Source organism: Notothenia rossii (genome assembly GCF_949606895.1).
Source record: "Notothenia rossii genome assembly, chromosome: 1".
Classification (NCBI taxonomy): Eukaryota; Metazoa; Chordata; class Actinopteri; order Perciformes; family Nototheniidae; genus Notothenia; species Notothenia rossii.
The window spans coordinates 12,042,158-12,059,451 of record NC_136912.1 but is presented as its reverse complement, the minus strand read 5'-3'; the positions used below and the strand labels follow the sequence as shown (position 1 = coordinate 12,059,451).

Here is a 17,294-nt window from a genome sequence, read left to right as displayed (position 1 = left end):
CTTGTTTACATTGTTTGTAGCTTTCCTTTAAAAGGTTCTACTTGCTTGGATTGAAATACCCGAGTAAAGAGCTTGTCTATTTCTTAGTTACAACAAAATACATAACTTTTTTTTAAATATATAATCCGATAATCCGTTGCTTAAAGCAATACAGACCTGTATATCAGCGTTTCTCAGTAAGTGTGTAAATTGATTAATTCATTTCAGATGTGTTCAATGAACAAGGGATTAATTTACCAGATTATAAAGTAGTCGACATGGTTTTAATACTCTTTGAAGCGCAGAAGTTATTGGTGGAAATGATGTCTGACCTTTCCTTAAAGGTCCCATGACATGGCCATTTCTACTGATCATAATTCCATTGTTGAGGTCTACTAGAATAGATTTACATTGTTCAATGTTCCAAACTCACATTGGTTTCTCATACAGCATCTCTGTATATGTCCTGTACGGCTTGTTGGAGCTCCTGCCCCCCCCTCCCTCCCTGTGAGCCCACTGTGCTCTGATTGGTCAGCTCGCCCACTCTGTTCTGATGAGTCTATCACCGTTACAGCGATTATGTGTTACAATGGCATTTGTTATCGACCAGAAAATGACACCAGTAATGACAAACAGATGAGAATGCTGCGTGGGTTCTGGGTACCGTGTTGCGCGGCTCGCTGCTGCGAGGAGCGGACAGTGTGAGCTGGGTTCATTTCCTGCTTGCTGCGTGGGATCTGCGAGACAGCGAGACATCGCGAATGGACGCGGGAAGCAGGGGGGTGCTGAGGGGGCTGCAGCACCCCCATCTGTGAGGCTCCACTAGCACCCTTTAAACCAAAACTAAACTCTGGCATAAATTGTCATGAGATTGATAATATAAAGAATACAGATACAAGTGGCTGATTCGTTTTCCAATTTATAAGATGCAGTCTCGATTAAGTAGAATGAATGTTAAAAAACGGCCATTGTGCAATGTTAGAAAATCCTTCAGCAAAAATGTTGGATTTGCACCTGCATCAAATCACTGCTTCCTGGCTCATGGCCTAACCTCCATCCAAATTCCATTGACATCCATTTATAGATTTTTCCTCTACGCAACTTACTAACAGAAAAACAAACAAACAGAATTACAGAACCCACTTGGCAAATATAAAAATGACAGCATCCATGACTCAAGTATTTAAAAATGTATCGGGAAATATTAGATGTTTTATACAAAACTGAAAATAACACTGTTTATTTATACAATTAAATGATCACACACTAAACACTGAAGGCTGTGTGCAGGCAGCCATACAGTAAAGGAAGTACTCTCAGTGGCTCTGGTGGACTTCTGTTGTGATTGTAAGTCCAGGCATCTGAGTGGATTTGACTGGGGATCTTTACAGTTATTACTGTGTTTTATTGGCATCGCGAGGAGAGCAGACCTGGGAGGAAGGGTTCAGGTTGGAGGGGGCCGATGGGGGGGGGGGAAGTCTAGCAGCAAACATGATAATTTGCGGGTTAGCCAATTTCAGGAGGCTGGATGGCCCGATACCCTTGGCAAGCATCGGAGAGCAGCGGAGAGCGGAGCAGGGCAGGAGGAAGATGAATCAAGTTTAATAACAAAGGGTTCTAATTGCCCCCCGCAACCCCGCACCCCCACCTCAGAGCTGAACTCTAATTACGGTGCACTGTCACCCAATATTAAGTTGTAGAAGAGCGGGATGAGATAATCGATAAACACTTTAGTTGTGGAGGGGGGGGAGGAACAGTGAGAAGGGAATGAAAAAAGTAAGATGCCCCTTCCATTCAGTGGGAACCAGCAGCACCCAAAGCCCTCCTGGCTCATGAGAACACCGTTGGGACGGTCCAAGAATGATTGCAGAGCAATAATCCTGAGCGCAACCACCCCACCTCCTCCTCAACACCCCCATACAGAACGCACGTACCCTAAACACTCACTCAAACACACAAACACTCGTCCATGTGAGCATACAGCACGATGAGCCCCATCTTCCCCGCGGGCCGCCTGAGCACCCGTGCGTCTGAGAGGAAAGGTGAACACGGTCACCCTAATTACAGGGGCCCCAGCTCTCTCACACACTCACCAGGCATAACTAAAGACAGACCAATTAGGGCGAGAGGGAGATAAGGGAAGTTTTATTTGTATACTAATTAAGCCCCTGATGAAATTCAAAAGGGAGGTGGTGAAGGGGATTGGGGGGAGGAGGCGGACGGGTAATTGTGTGTTTGAGAAAAGGTTGCTTTAGGTGCGGTTATCTGAGAAGCACAGCCTTGAGATAGTTGCCCCCTAATCCCATGCTGAGCCCCGCGATGCACAGCAAGGTCTCTCATAATTTGATCTGTTACATATGAAATGGCAGGATCTGACAGCGAGATCATCAGCAGCGTTTATTGTCCATTTGCTCATCGTTTGAGCACATTAAGGAAGTTGTCATGCCAAAGAGACTTTCCCTTTTGTATTTGATGCTATACTTTAAGCTTAAAACAAATATCGATACAGTGTTGATGAACTGCCAGCGTATTGTAGTAATTCAAATTGGAGAATATTTAGCGTTTTGCTTTCTAAGAAACATGTAAGACTATAACCTTACATGAATCAAACAGGCCGAAATTATTCCAAATATAATCTCTTGCATAGTTTGACACACAGCACAGGTGTAACTTGTAAAATGAACAATGGCTCTGCTCCATTCAGGTGTCCCAATAAACAGTTACAGTGAACCAGCATGCACAAAGCCAGGACCCTGGAACAATGTCACCTAAATGGAATGCAGCCATTGTTTGGGTTATTCTTTTCTCCTGTGCTTTTCCTGCAATGAAAAGAAAAAAAAATTCTAAAATCACAGACTTTTCTTTTGCTCAGCAGGTGGTCCGATCGTTAGTGAACACCTGTGATAAAGACTTTCAATATCAGCAGCCCAATTAACTCGGCCGTGAACTTTTTAACTTGTGTGAAGTAATGTTTGTCTACAGACTGTGAGCAGAGTACCTTGTTTAATTTAAAGAATTGTGTGAGGCCTGATCATTGTTTCAAACTAAGAAAGGCAGAAACTACAGGAAAAAAGGGGGGAAATAGATTTTGCCGAGTTTTCTAACCTGTTCTTACCATTTTCTTTTGTTTCAATACTATCATAGCCCAGCAGATTTATCTTGCAAGTACAACTATACTTCAATATTCAGAGGTCTTACTGACATCAAGCATATCCTCATTGAGGGTGGACAAGATACAAGACACACCTGTCAGTCTGATATTATACAATTCAACAGCACCACGATTACCACATAGTTGAATTAACATCTCTCTAAAATAGTTTAAACAGAAACTGGACATTATAACATTCATAAAGATATGATGAACTGTTGTAATAGATTGCATTAATTTTGGCTAGGTGTAGCAAATAAATAGAAACCTGTTAGTAGTACAATAAGACTACCCTTATAAAGGATTCATAAAGGGTTTATAATTAGGTTATGAATTAGGTTGTAAAACACTTTATTAATCATTAAGAACCATTTATAAACCAGTTCTAACAGTTTTCATACATCAACACAGGCTCACTATTTGGCAAGATGACTAAGCCTTATATTGGCTACCTAGCTTACTTCGTCTTCTTCATCAGCCAGCATCCTTGGTATCTGTTGTTCACCGAGTTGATTCCCCCCCCCCCCCCCCTCCATCTTGATGTTTCTTGACATCTCTTTATGACCATTTATTTATGAGTTACGAACATTTATAACTGCCAAAAGGGAGCCTTGTAAAGTGTAAAACAAATCACCATTTATGAATGAGTTACTACCATTTTTTATTTAAAGTTATATTAAGCCTTAAAGTTTTAAATTAGCGCGTGGTCACATGAGTGACAGGTCTGTCCAGTGACTGCTGCTGTTAGCTTTCTGCTCTGCTAGCAGCTCCGTGATGCTACAGACACTCCGCCTACTCAGCTCATCCGGGGAACATAACTTGAACTCTGCCGTGTTTGTTGTGCTGGTGCCTTGTGGACTATTCTTCATGCTTATATCGGACTATTGTGACTCGCTCTGCGGTTAAAACAGACGGTGCATGAATGCGGTTTTGCGGTAAGTGAAATTCGAGTACTTTATTTATGTATTGCTTATGTTTTGAGTCAGCTAACGTTAATGAATGTTAAGACTTGGGTTAGCATGTAAGCAAGTGGTAGATACATCTGTGCTAACGATGCTAATCCTAGCCTCCAAGTTAAAACGTAACAGAGAAGTGTTAAGTGGGATAATATTGTAGAATAAACGGCTTCTGTTTGAGGTTGGTAAAATAAGGTCATCCTTGTAAGTTAGAGAGATATTGTATTAGGTAGGTAACTTTATGAATCGCTAGAGTTAATTTAAATTCGCTACGCTCGATTATGTAGACAAGCTAACGTCAAAGTAGTGTTGAAGAGCAGCGTAGTGTATGTGAAATTAACCTCACAATAAGATGTATGTACATTACAAATAATAATGTCATATTTCAAGATGATTACTTAGATATTACATTATGGTTGGTTGAGCTGGAGTTCATTATTGAGCTTACACGTTAACGTCACAGTCATATCTGAAGAACCCAAACCTTGTTCTTTTTATTAATTGTATTACCAAATTGGTATCAAATAAATAGTAAGCATTGGTAATACCAATGCTGATAAAGTAAACTATTTTATTTGAGTATTTGTGTCTGGGAGAAGGTACTGTACCCAGTTCCTATGTTCTGCAGTTATAGACTGGGCTTTCTTGTACAAGAGAATACTTTCTTTTTCTTTTTTTAAATCAATATGGACAATTACTGTATAATTACCCTCACATCATGTTATACAATGCACCTAATAAACAAGTATGGCATTTTGAAACATGATGTGCAACCATTTTTACTGTAATTTGTGTGCATTTTGTTGTTAACTAAGATGATGTTATGATTTATTTTTTGTTAGTATGCACGTGGAAGCTTTGGACATACCTGGAAAAGGAAGAAATGGGTCTTCGGAATGATGGGAGTTAAAGACAAAAGGCGGAGACTAGTGTTGAAACTAGTGGAGAAACGATCAAGATGCCACCTTGTCCCTCTGATTAGACGGCATGTTAAGTCAGGAAGTAGCATTATTCGTGATGAGTGGGGGGCATACAGGAGAGTGCTGAGTAACATGGGGTACAACCACTACACCATAAACCACAGCACGTGGCTTGTGAACACCCAGACTGGCAGTCATACCCAACATACAGAAAGAGCTTGGTCGACCGTCAAAGGAAATGTCCGTAGACTGAGAGGAAACGTTTGTTGGAGGAACACCTCAAGGTTCTTGAATGGTCGTCTTGGCTTGGCTCTGCTCACCCTGATGGACTGCTTGGACGCTTGTTCAAGGATACACAAAGCCTTTCCAGTCTGAGTACCATTATGTCTTACCAAGTCTTTCATTTATGTCTGAAAAAAGCCTTTATGTTTAAATATGTGTATCAGTCATACTAAACAGTCATTATTTTGAGTCCTGATTTTCTTCATGTGTGAATAAAATGTTTTGCTTTGTTCTGTTGCATCTTACTTTGCATTTCATGTGAAAAATGTGTATTAGGTAAGCGTGAATGTTATAACTCATTCATAAATGGACATGTGTATTAAACTTAAAAACAACGCATCCTTTCAGTAGTTATAAATGTTAGTAACTCATTAATAAATGGGAATGTGTTTTACACTTTACAATAAGGCTCCCTTTTGGCAGTTATAAATGTTAGTAACTCATTCATAGATGGTCATAAAGAGATGCCAAGAAACATCAAGATGGATGGGGGGAGAATCAACTCAACAACAGATACCAAGGATGCTGGCTGATGAAGAAGAGGAAGTAAGCTAGGTAGCCAATATAAGGCTTAGCAGAACAGATAAATGTGGGCTCACTGTTTGGCAAGCAACCGGTCACATTTGCCCTGTTTATATGTCTTATAAAACCGTATTAATGATTTATAAAGTATTCACAACCTAATTAATAAATGAATTACAAACTATTCGTAAACATTTTATAAGGGTAGTCTTATTGTAAAGTGGTACCAAATAATTGTATGGCCCCAAATCTTTTTTAGAAATCCTAAAATATTTTAAGGTAGCTTTAGGTAAAATAATGGCTTTCTAACCTTTTACATGGCAACCGTTTACTATAGAGATATAAAGGACATGACAATTAAAAGTGAGGTGGTGCAGCACTATTGGGATAAAACATTAAGTTCCTCTGTGTAACCTAAGTGACAGGTGATGAGGCAATATGAAAGCAGTGTTAAGGCTAGTACACTTTTTGAAACTTAGGTTTTATAAACACAAGTTATCAAGTGTAGTTTCAACTTAGCTCAGTTAATAGTTAGCCTACTTCCCCATCATTAGCTTAATTGTACATCAGTGAGGAAGCTAGCTTATTTTCCAAACATTAGTGTTATGTTTCATCACAGGTAGCTTACCTGTCCAGCAGATATAACGCATCCGTGTCAGTTGTTGCCTCCACTCCACATCAATGTCACACAGAACTTATCTCTTGTCTTGCAGAAGTGTATGAGTCCATTTATTTTCATTTTTAAATGTTTGCTGTTGATGGACGTGTTGCTAATCACGGCGGCGTCCTCAAACGTCGTGCTCAAAATGAGAACTAGTTGTTTGACGTAAGAGCTTTGCGTAAGTGACGTAATATCGTAAATTATTCACCAAAATAAAAGCTTCCTTTTTTTGTGGACAGTTTTTTTACTGAAATGAAAAAAAGTAATGGCAAGTATACGTTGTATTGCTTCTATACATGGTCTGAAGACTCAACGTGTTTAATATCAAATAAACAGATAAACAAACACTGACTAAATATATAATATAACCATAACATTCATACACGTATTTAGTTATTTTTATTTAATTCAAGCCGTTGTTGTTTTTCTAAATGTATTTCCAACTTCTGTTGTACTCAAAACTGATTTTCTTTCGATGTTATGAAACTTTCTAACAAAGTCTTTCTAAATAAAATAAAAACTGAACAAAACTAATATTTATATTTGTATACAAAACTTTCTTCTTACATTGAAATGATAGGCTACACTTATATCAAAGAACCATAAGGAGAAACACTTTATTTATGAAACATTGTCTTACATAAAAGCTGTAATTGGCCTTTTCTTTGGTCTAAAGAAACAAGCAGCCAGTCACTTTCTTGTAAAAAGTAATTAAACAAGCTACTGCGTCACTTGTTTTTCATCATTGCTTTTTATCTAATTATAATGGATCATTATTTTGATATATGAAACAGTTTCTCATTAATAAAGACATTAGGTCATATTGTGTTTCTCATAAATAAATCAATTAAGAGTTTCATTAAACATAAATTGTATAACATAGATAAATAAATAATAGCACAATATCTCAGCGAACAGAAGCAGATCCAAGGGTGGAGGTCCATCATTAAGGCTTCTGCTTCAACCATCTTAAGACATCGTCATTAACGGTCAATCTTAAAGCAGTTCTGCAAAGATCAACCTGGCATTCAGCCGCTTCATCAGCAGCAGCGTTTCATCCCTTATTAGAGATTATCTTCACAGAGACCCCCTGTGATGTGTTGTCACAGTAAGCCATGGGTTTGGTATCAAAGTGGGTGCCCCACCGAGCATTAGCAGAGCTCCCTCTTTATTGGCCTCAAAAAGCGGACCACATGTGGCAAGATCTTCAAAAAGTCAAGCAATCTGGACGATTTGACAGTTCACAGCAGGCGGCCGTGTTGCTCATTTCTGAGACCAATTCTTAACTGTTACTCCATCCCTTCGCAAAGCTCTCTGCTTCAAATTGAATTTGCCAACGAGCACATGAAAATATTCATGATGTAATAATTCAAGCCCAGATTCGTAGTATGCGCTTTATACTGTGTGAAGTTGAGTGATAAAGGGAATGAGATATGACCCTTATCAGTGAATTAAAGACATGTTCATTCATATAAATGTATCTTTAAGTGTAAACAGGAAGGTTTTAAGATATATTTTTTTAATATACATTCAAATTTAAACAATCTTTTTTTTTTCTAACAGGTTTTAAAGAATTACATTTTCTCTGTGTCCCATCCTACCATCAAGCTGAGTGTGCTTTTAATTTCAAGAGAAAATGTAGGTCTGTTGTAACAATTCAGCGAGGTAAATAGTTTTCAAAACTCTGAAACTTCAATAGTCCATTTAGTAATACAACATTTGGATGAACTTCCAGAAGACAGATTGTAGTGAGTTGTAAAAAATTAAGAAGAGTGATAACATTTAGCTAAGACCATTTGTGTGTTGTGGATTCACTTGCCAGAGAGGCATTGGGGGAAGATTTAAATAATTCATCCAAGTTAAACCGGTTAAGAATATCCATCTGGACTCTTTTTTGATGGTAAAGACAGTGTATGATCTTAGGCATGCTTTCAAACTATATCTGGCTTTACTTTTGGTGTCTGTTTTCCCCTGAAGCGACAAAGATCAACTGACTCTTGTGTTAATTCTGCAGAAGTGTACAGTACAGAGGTCTTCTCTACAGAGTTGGTAGGCTATAAAGCTCCCCTATCAGCGCTTCTCAGCTCTGAACGCAGCCTGAATAAAGTCTCCCGAAAACTAGAATGACAAAGTGCATCTTTCACAAACATTTATTCAATTAATACAACAAAGTCATACGGGAGCTTGTCTTGTCAAATGACTTTGATTCATCACCACAACACTTTGATTAATATCTTTTATATCTTAATCTTTTATCAGCTTGATGAGAGTATCACATAAAAAACCCTTGTGAGGATTTCCACTTCCTACTTTCTTGTTCATTCATATGAAATTAATGTTGTTTACTCATTTTCTGCAAACACATCAGTCCAATGTTCATCCATCTGATAGGTTTCCCCTCTTGAATTTCACCCAAATATTTTTGAGGTGATGCAAACTCTGGCAACAACCACAGGGTTAAAAGAGAGTTGTGATATCTCACAGAAACACAAATCATCAGAAATCTCCCAGACTTGTCCACTCTGAGTACTGGACAAAGAGCGTGCACGTGAACATTTGAATGAAAGGTAATTCAACACGATGCTTGTCATGGATGGTAAAGAAAAACAACATAGTGCAAGAGCCCCCTGCAGCAAAAGAGCTGTCAGAGCCTTTTTAGTTTTTGCCCAGTGGTCACTCCACTTTTCAAGGCAGAGAGCTTGTCTATAAGCCCCCCCACAGTGAGGGTGAGAATCTGAGAGGAGGTTTGGCGTGTGAAGCAGGTGGGGCAGAGGATCACCTTTAGGCCCTGACTGTTGCTCCCTTTGCTTTCAGGCAGGACCTCTGCAGGCCTAAGGCAAATCTTGTGTACATTTTGAATGTCCATCTCTTTTGAGCGTCAACAAACTACCAAAAGATACTGTTGTCAAGCATGTAGTGGAAGAATTGTTCCTTGTGTGTTCACCTATTCCTGGCTTTTCAACAAACCCCATGGGGATTAAAACAAAACAGAGAAAGGCTTGTGACCTCGGAGTGATTCCTTCAGCAGTTATTAGCCAGGGGCCACTAAGGAGAGCTCTGGAGAGCTTCCCACACAAGAGCCAGCGACAGGCCCTGCACAGAAAAACTGCCAGAGAAGCACAATAAAGATAATTAGCAATGAGACCACTAGCCGCCCGTGGCCCCGCCGGCAGCAGCAGCCCCCGATCCCCTTGATATCTCACCCCCTTCATCCTCAAACTGTGCTTAACTCATCCCCATCTCCTCTCCTCCATTTAACCACGATCACTCTCTGTCAGTCCAATAAGCATCTCATAAATGGAGAGGAGTAATGTCTCCAGCTAGTGGTGAAGTTTACAGGTTACTGTTGAAGGAATTAGTTTGACATTTTGGGAAAACGGCTTATTGGCCTTCTTGGGGGGGATGGATACAACTCTGACATCTGTATCCCCTCTAATTTCCTATTTAATTGTATCTGTGTCAGATTCAAAGAGTTTTTATATGCACAATTGTATTTGCATTGTCCCTCACAAACAAATAAAATACTAGAGCTAGCAGATATAGCTTAGCATAAAGAAAGGAAAGCTTTTTTTATTTTTAAGCCTAAGTTGCTGGTAGGTGGTTTTTCAACCTTTTTTCCTCCTGTCTTTATGCTAAGCTAAGCTAACCAGCTGCTGGCTGTAACTTTATATTTATCGGACAGACATGTCAAGAGAGGTATCAATCTTCTCATCTAGCTCTGGGCAAGAAAGCAAATAAGTGAATTTCCCAAAATGTCAAACTGTTGCTTTAAGCTTCAAATAAAATGTTAAACACTCAACCCTCAATTTAAGCTTTGTTTGAAACACAGAGCAAAATCAGTAAAAGAAAAGCAAGGTCGTCTGGTGTTTAGCAACCTCTTACTGGACCCACGACACTCCACCATTATCCCAGCCCTTCAGACATGTTACTTCTGTCTGAAAACAAGGTGGTGTAATTTAGAATGCATTTCAGGGCAATTAAAATTTCTCAGGCACAATTACTTATTCCCCCAGTGGGGCTGCCTCAATCAGTCTATGTGTGTAATGGGTTTACGGCCTTGACGCGGCAAACATGTCCTGCCTATCTGCCTCCTGCTCTTCTCAAGGCTGTGGTTATTAATTGTGGCTAAAGTTGATAAATAAAATCACCGGTGCTCTTAATGCTAATTAGTGTTTGAGATAATATTTATGATTTCATAAGCACATATTTCTCCAAAGGCTCAGGCATTGTGCCCCCTATCCATCGGTCATAGGCTGTCTTGGATGTAATCTATCTTTGGGGAAAGGAGAGGCCGAACGAGGGGCCAGAGGAAACACAGGCAGTAAATACTAATAGTACTTAGTGGGTACTTTGGGAGCAGGAGTATTTCAGGCAATTTATTGAGCTGGGCTACTAAGCAAAGATACAGGTTTTTATAGAGAGAAATATATGATACATAAGGATGCAACACAGTATAAAGAACTATTTAAAGCAGCATGTTATCAATATTTGTTATACATATTTACTATTTGTGGATTACGTAATGACTTGTATTTGAACACAGACTAGTTAAAAGAGTCATCACATGTTTCTGTAGTTTCCCTGAGGATCATGGAGTGCCTTTGTTATTCGTTTTACAGCCAACAACTTTACTGTTTTAATTCACTCTCTCCACCCTCAGCAGTGCCGTTTCCAGATGCAGGCAGCTGTTTAAAACAAAAAGTTCAACAAACATACTGTAACTGTGCAGGAAAAGATAACGTCAAGTGGCTGAAGACATTTCCCATCAGAAAAAGCTGAATGCTGAAGCAGAGATAACAGCTACTGTATTTCAAATATATATATATTTTAGAAATGAGAGTAAATGATAATTATTGATGTGAAAATGTGTGCAATGAAATATATGAAATGAACATATATGTTGGGAGCTAAGGGGTTTAGTATGCTCTCACAAAAAGTAAGTATTATTATGGAAATATGCTTTAATTTATTCAAAAACATCAATAACAAAAATCTTAGATGACAGATTGTGTTGATACAGTAAAAGCAAGTGAAACCAAGGCTAACCTGCATTTTGTCCTGACTATGTCTCTTATTTAATGTAATCCTAATGTAGCTTTGTATCTGCTGAATGTCAAGTGACCTATTTTAAAACGTTTTTTCCATATTGTCATTATAAGGTGATTGATTACATGTCACTGTCGTATAGCCTGCTTCTGCTGCACAAAAATGTCAAAAATAAATCAGCTATTGCAGGTTTAAGGATGTATAACCCAGTTCATGTTTTTACCGCGTGCGCAGTAACAGTAACAGTACACTTCTTCCACTTCTAAAACTGCACAGATGTGACTCAAAGTTATTTGTATCTGTTTTTTTTCTTTTACAGCATCTTTGTACGGCTTGATCCATTGTGGCTTCCCAGTACTTTGTAGCCTGCAGTGTGGTGCTGAGATGATCTTGACAGGAACCGCTTCCTCTCACTTGCCGGGCGCACAGGCATTGAGAAGCACTTCAGCTACTTTTTAACATCACAACATGCTGGTGCCATTGGCTCACTGGTCTGACTATTGATCCAAGTCACCACATCAAGGTGAGCATCAGTGCTGCACAGTCCATGGTGGGACCTCATCCTGAAAGAGAAGAGCTGTCCGCAGCTCCAGGCGATGCCCGAAAGAGTGACAAGTGCTGAAACCACTTCAAGGGGGCTAACAGTGCCCTCAGCCCTTTCTAGTCCCCGCTTCAAAGACGAGCGCAGCCTCTGGCAGTTCCCCCCCCTCCTCTTCCTCCCTCCCTCTCTCCCTCTCTCTGGTCCTCTGGGGTAGCCGGTCCTCTTCTCCTCTCCCGGGGCCGTCAATGTCAAAGCATGAGTGAGTCCAGTCAAAGCTAGTCGCCCCCCTTTCAACACACACACACTTGTTGTTTTTTTTCCTTTCTGCCTTTAAGTTTTCTCTTTCCCTCTGATGCACAGGTCCCATCCCCTCTGCATGACTGGCCCTCGCTGACAAGTGGAAATCAGAGAGATCCTGCTGGAAAAGATGGAGGGGGAAGAAGACTTCAGAAACGTGTACCCTACAGCTATCGGTGTCCTGAACTCCAGAATGAAGACACCAGGCACCTCTTCTCGGCTTTATACTATAAAAACGAATGAGAACATGTTCACACAAAATGTAAAGGGGGGGTTAGAAAAAGGGTTTGCCGCATGGTGATTTTATTTTGGACTTTCTAAGATAAATAAGTGATAGAAAAGAGGGAAGAGACGGAGCTTTACTTTGCCAAAAGGGACCTTGGAATTCGCCCTCTGGGCATGGCAGCTTTCATTTTCCTCTTTCCTGCGTTCATATTCCCAGCCGGTTTCCGGAGTTATGATTGAGTTTCACATATTGGAGTTATATCTGGCAGCCAGACTTGTTTATCTGCTGGGGCTGATAACTGTACTGGCCTGAGTGTGAAGCAGAAAGCAAGGGGAGAGAGAAAGAGTGGGAGGAAGACACAGACTGACAGACCACTCATATATTCTCATCTCCTCCAGTCTTTTCTCATTGATTTAGCATGTCTTCATCAACAGTCTGACCCAGGTACGCTGTTTTTTCTTTATCTCACACTCCCGCTTAGACCTCTGGTATGGACTTGAAGGCAGCACCTGCCGAGCGTGTGTCAGTCAAAGCAGATGAAAATGGACTAAACAGGGCCTTGGACGTAATTCATGGGGACATATGGAGTCCATATTAAAAATGTTTTGATAGATTTGTAAACAAAAAGCTGCATTTCAGATGTCTAATGTATCTGATGTTGAAATGTTAGCCCTTATAATTGACTTTTCATAATAGTTTTACAGATAGAATACAAGCAGACATTACTTCAGTTGAGGGGCCATCTGGATGAAATCAGATGACAGACCGTAGGTTTTAGATACAAAGGCATTACGTGGAAAAAATAAGTAACAGGTGACAGAGGGTAAACACTATTTGGATCAGGTAAAATATCACTAAAACGTCCATGTCACAGCATCTTCAAAACAGATTCTGTGAAGGACTGGCTGTTGATTTCAGTTGAAAGGAAAGTGAGACAAAGAGACTTGGGGAAGGTTGCGAGAAGGGGAGAAAGAAAAAAGAGGACTGAGGGAAAACGAACGAGCGAGAGAGCAAGCAGTGCTTGCTGGACCCTGACTGCGTGCGAGGCCTCAATTATTCATGCGGCAGTGCACATGTCAAGCGCCCACAGACAAGCACAACAGCAAGGCCGAGCGCAAATCAAACAGCGCATCCGTGGGCAATGCCCACAATGCACCTGGAGGAACACACCTCGGCGCATTGCTCTGTTGTTCTCGGATAAACAGAGAACAAGGCTACCTGAGCACTGCCTGATTCTCCTCAAGAGCCAAGAGCTGCTGCTGTACTCTTCCTTTGTTTGTTCCCCCCTCCACATTATTTACTCACTCCTTTTTTCTGGCAGAGATGCTGGTGCCAGTGGGTTCCATCTTTTCATGGCTCATTAGCCCACAGTTTCGTTCACTTTATTTCTCTGAACTAGCTATCATGCCCTCAGTGTTGTTAGAGTCCACTGACTCTCTTTGCCGGTCCCCAACATGTCTACATTAACTACGGCTGAGGTTTGTCTCCTCAATTGCTGGAGGTTAACGGATGGCTCCAGACTTTCATTCTCATCTTGTCTTAGTTTATCGACCCCTGCCTTGCTGTCTATTCTATTTCTTCTCTCCATATACTCCCAAGCCTGCTCCCAACATTCGTGCAGGCTTTTTTCCATATTATTATTGTATTGTTCAAGGCTCAAGAAAAAACCTGCAGCGCTATAAATTGCAGCCAATCATTAAATAAATACATTAAGCTTTACTGGCATTGTTTCATTGTTGTGCAATATGCTGCTTGTTAAATTATTTGTGCATACTATCTTTAAACAGCCTGATGACCAAACTAGATCCTGAATACTCGTCACCCTCTCATCAAAGAAATATGCTGATTTGAAAGTTGTTCATTTATTACTTAACTTAAAACAACATGTAAAGCTGAACTATTCTTTTTAAACTGTCGGATAAGTGTTATTTAAATGATATGTTTTAGCATTGAGTTCATTGTTAGAGGGGATGTTTTAGATTATATTGAGAGGTGTTTCTACCCCCCTCATATAAAGACAACAATATAAATAAGGATTTAATGTATACATGTAATGCATGTCCACAGTTTTGAACATGATCAAATACAAAATGTTCCAAGAGTCTTACCAATACCTGAACATTATAAATAGTAATAGCAATAGTAGGTATGTCAATAATAAAGTGGAGACGATATGTGTGTGATGTAATGTATGTCTCCATACATATTTTCTTTTAGTATTTCCTCATATCCTTAACTTTTGCATTTGTATCCAGTTGTTTGTGCAAAGCACTCCCTTCATTGAATGTGTATTGTACACTTGTGAGACAAAGAAGGAAGACTCCCCAGGTGTCGACCCCTCCTGAAGACACGTTGTCCCAATCCCTCTGTGTTTTGTATCCTGAAGATAGTTTTCACTGGCCTGAAAGACATGAAATGTGCACGGGACAAGTTTAAAGGTTTCCTGGGAAAGACAAAAATCTCTTTCTTGAGACATAATTTTAGTGTTCAGTGAATCCCATTTCTTCCTTCGTAGGGGATACTAACCTGCAGTAATGCAATAATCTCAAATGTTTCCTCTGGACCTGCACTGCTCAACGTCAATTTAGAAGTATTTTCAAGGGAAGACACACACGCTTCCCTTCCCCTTCCTTTCCTTGATTGCTTGGTCATTCATATATTTTTCCTGGTGAAGCATCCTTGTTTCAAAGGGTCAAGTTGAAGCGGCACCAAAATGACACTTGAAGAGAGGACTGTGAGTACACTTGGCAAATATACCACAGGGGATTTTCTTTCTTTTTTATTACATGTTCAACAGTATCAGACAATAAACCCACTAAGGCCACCAAAGTTTCTAGTGCTGATTGTTTTGTGTGTTTAAGGGCTCAGCAAAGATCTGGGACTGATGGTGGCGTTTGTATTAGCTCAAGACCTTTCATTTGTTACAATAAAGTGAGAGTCATTCTTGTTTTGTCCAAGAAGATGATACCTGTGCGTGTATCTCTTTGTACAAAAAAACAGATATTCACTGTTCATTAAAGCCCAGAACACAATTCACACTTTCCATCCACCTGCTGTGTGTCTCACTCTCTGCTTTAGAGGGAAGTGAGAAGAATACTTTTCTGGATTGTGTACCATACTGCATCCTTACTCAGAGATTTATCTGCAGGTTTATTTTCTCCCCTTAAACCCAGAGGAGCCAACCTAGGGGCAAATAAGAAAATAGAAATTGTGTGAGTTGAATACAGCATTGTGTTCATGTTTTGTGAACACAGCACACAGGTTCAAGATCTGCTTGAATAGATTCTGGGTGGATAAACATGACTGGAAATATAGTATGTGTGCTGATGTTCAAGTTAGTGTAGATTTCTGAAAAGCATGAGGGGCAACATGTTTTAGAAGGTTAAAGGGAGCTGTTTTGAAACAATATTTAGAAGCCCATGGACATGAGCAGTCATGATAGCAACCACAATCTGTTTTTATGCCACTGCTAGGTTGCCAGGAAGCTGCTACAGCCGATAAAAAATGTGAATACAATAGTTACAGATACAATTGACAATGGTGTTGATATTCTCGTCAAACTCTGTGCCAAAAAGCCATTGAGCGCATTTTCCCAAAATGTTGAAATAATTCAAATGGTCTTATTCATTGGGGCTAATGTGTGGCATTTATATAACTGCTTTTTTCTCATATTTCTTAGTAAAGATAAAGAAATGCATGGTAACCTAGATTGGAAAAGATGGTAGGATGACATGTCTGCTGTAAAATTGTCAAAATATGTACAGCAGTAATTAACACAGCCTCTGTGAACTGAGTTAATCACACCCTCACCGAGGTGGCAATGGCCAGACACAGATGAACACACACAAAAACACACACACACACACACACACACACACACACACACACACACACACGCACGCACGCACACACACACACACACACACACACACACACACACACACACACACACACACACACACACACACACACACACACACACAAACACACACTCTTTCCACATCTCTGCAAGCAAGCATAACAGACTCACTCTACCAAGTAAACACAGTCGGCCAGGTCGGTGTGCTGTGTGTGATGTGTGGACTGTGTGTGCTGTGTGTGCTGTGTGTGTGTGTGTGTGTGTGTGTGTGTGTGTGTGTGTGTGTGTGTGTGTGTGTGTGTGTGTGTGTGTGTGTGTGTGTGTGTGTGTGTGTGTGTGTGTGTGTGTGTGTGTGTGTGTGTGTGTGTGTGTGTGTGTGTGTGTGTGTGTGCGCGCACTGTGTAGTAGCGCAGCGGCGTGCTGCCCTGCGATGGCACCAGTGACTGCTTTATCAGCATCCCATCATTTATGTTGTGTTAATGAGGTCCCTGTGGCTGTGGCTGGCTGGTAGCAGTGGCCGTCCCATGAAGGGAGAGAAGGATGGAGGCGAGAGAAGGAAAAGAAAGGGATGGTCCTCACAGACACGGTCACATTAACATGCCCTCAGCAAAGGCACCAAACTGAGATACAGGCATGTCATTATTATGGTAACTGAATTATTAATGCAGCGATGTGTTTTTGCTCCTGTGATTTTGCATGTTTACCCAAGGCCTCCCGTGATTTAAGGGTCAAGTTCACACCGAGCTGCCTCCCTCACACTGTTTTCAGCAATGGAGTGTATTGAAGTATTTCTACTCAAGTATAGTGCTCAAGATCAATATTTTAGGTACATGTCCTTTAATGGAATATTTCCA

At 40.3% G+C, this 17,294-nt stretch overlaps 1 protein-coding gene and 1 long non-coding RNA gene across 4 annotated transcripts in view; one reads left to right on the top strand and one right to left on the bottom strand.

Moving 5' to 3' along the window:
* LOC307020777 (uncharacterized protein) overlaps window positions 1-6,597 on the bottom strand; it is a 230,581-nt gene extending 223,984 nt beyond the window's left edge. For all 3 annotated transcript variants that reach the window (XR_013802976.1, XR_013802977.1, XM_079652341.1), the window contains exon 1: window positions 6,439-6,597. The gene's annotated coding sequence lies outside the window, so the exon portion shown is untranslated. The remainder of the gene's footprint in view (window positions 1-6,438) is intronic.
* Window positions 3,922-5,475, top strand: LOC307020789. Its single transcript, XR_013802979.1, has 2 exons — window positions 3,922-4,065; window positions 4,929-5,475. It is a non-coding gene; the product is annotated as an uncharacterized lncRNA (long non-coding RNA).
* Window positions 6,598-17,294: the final 10,697 nt, after the last annotated feature.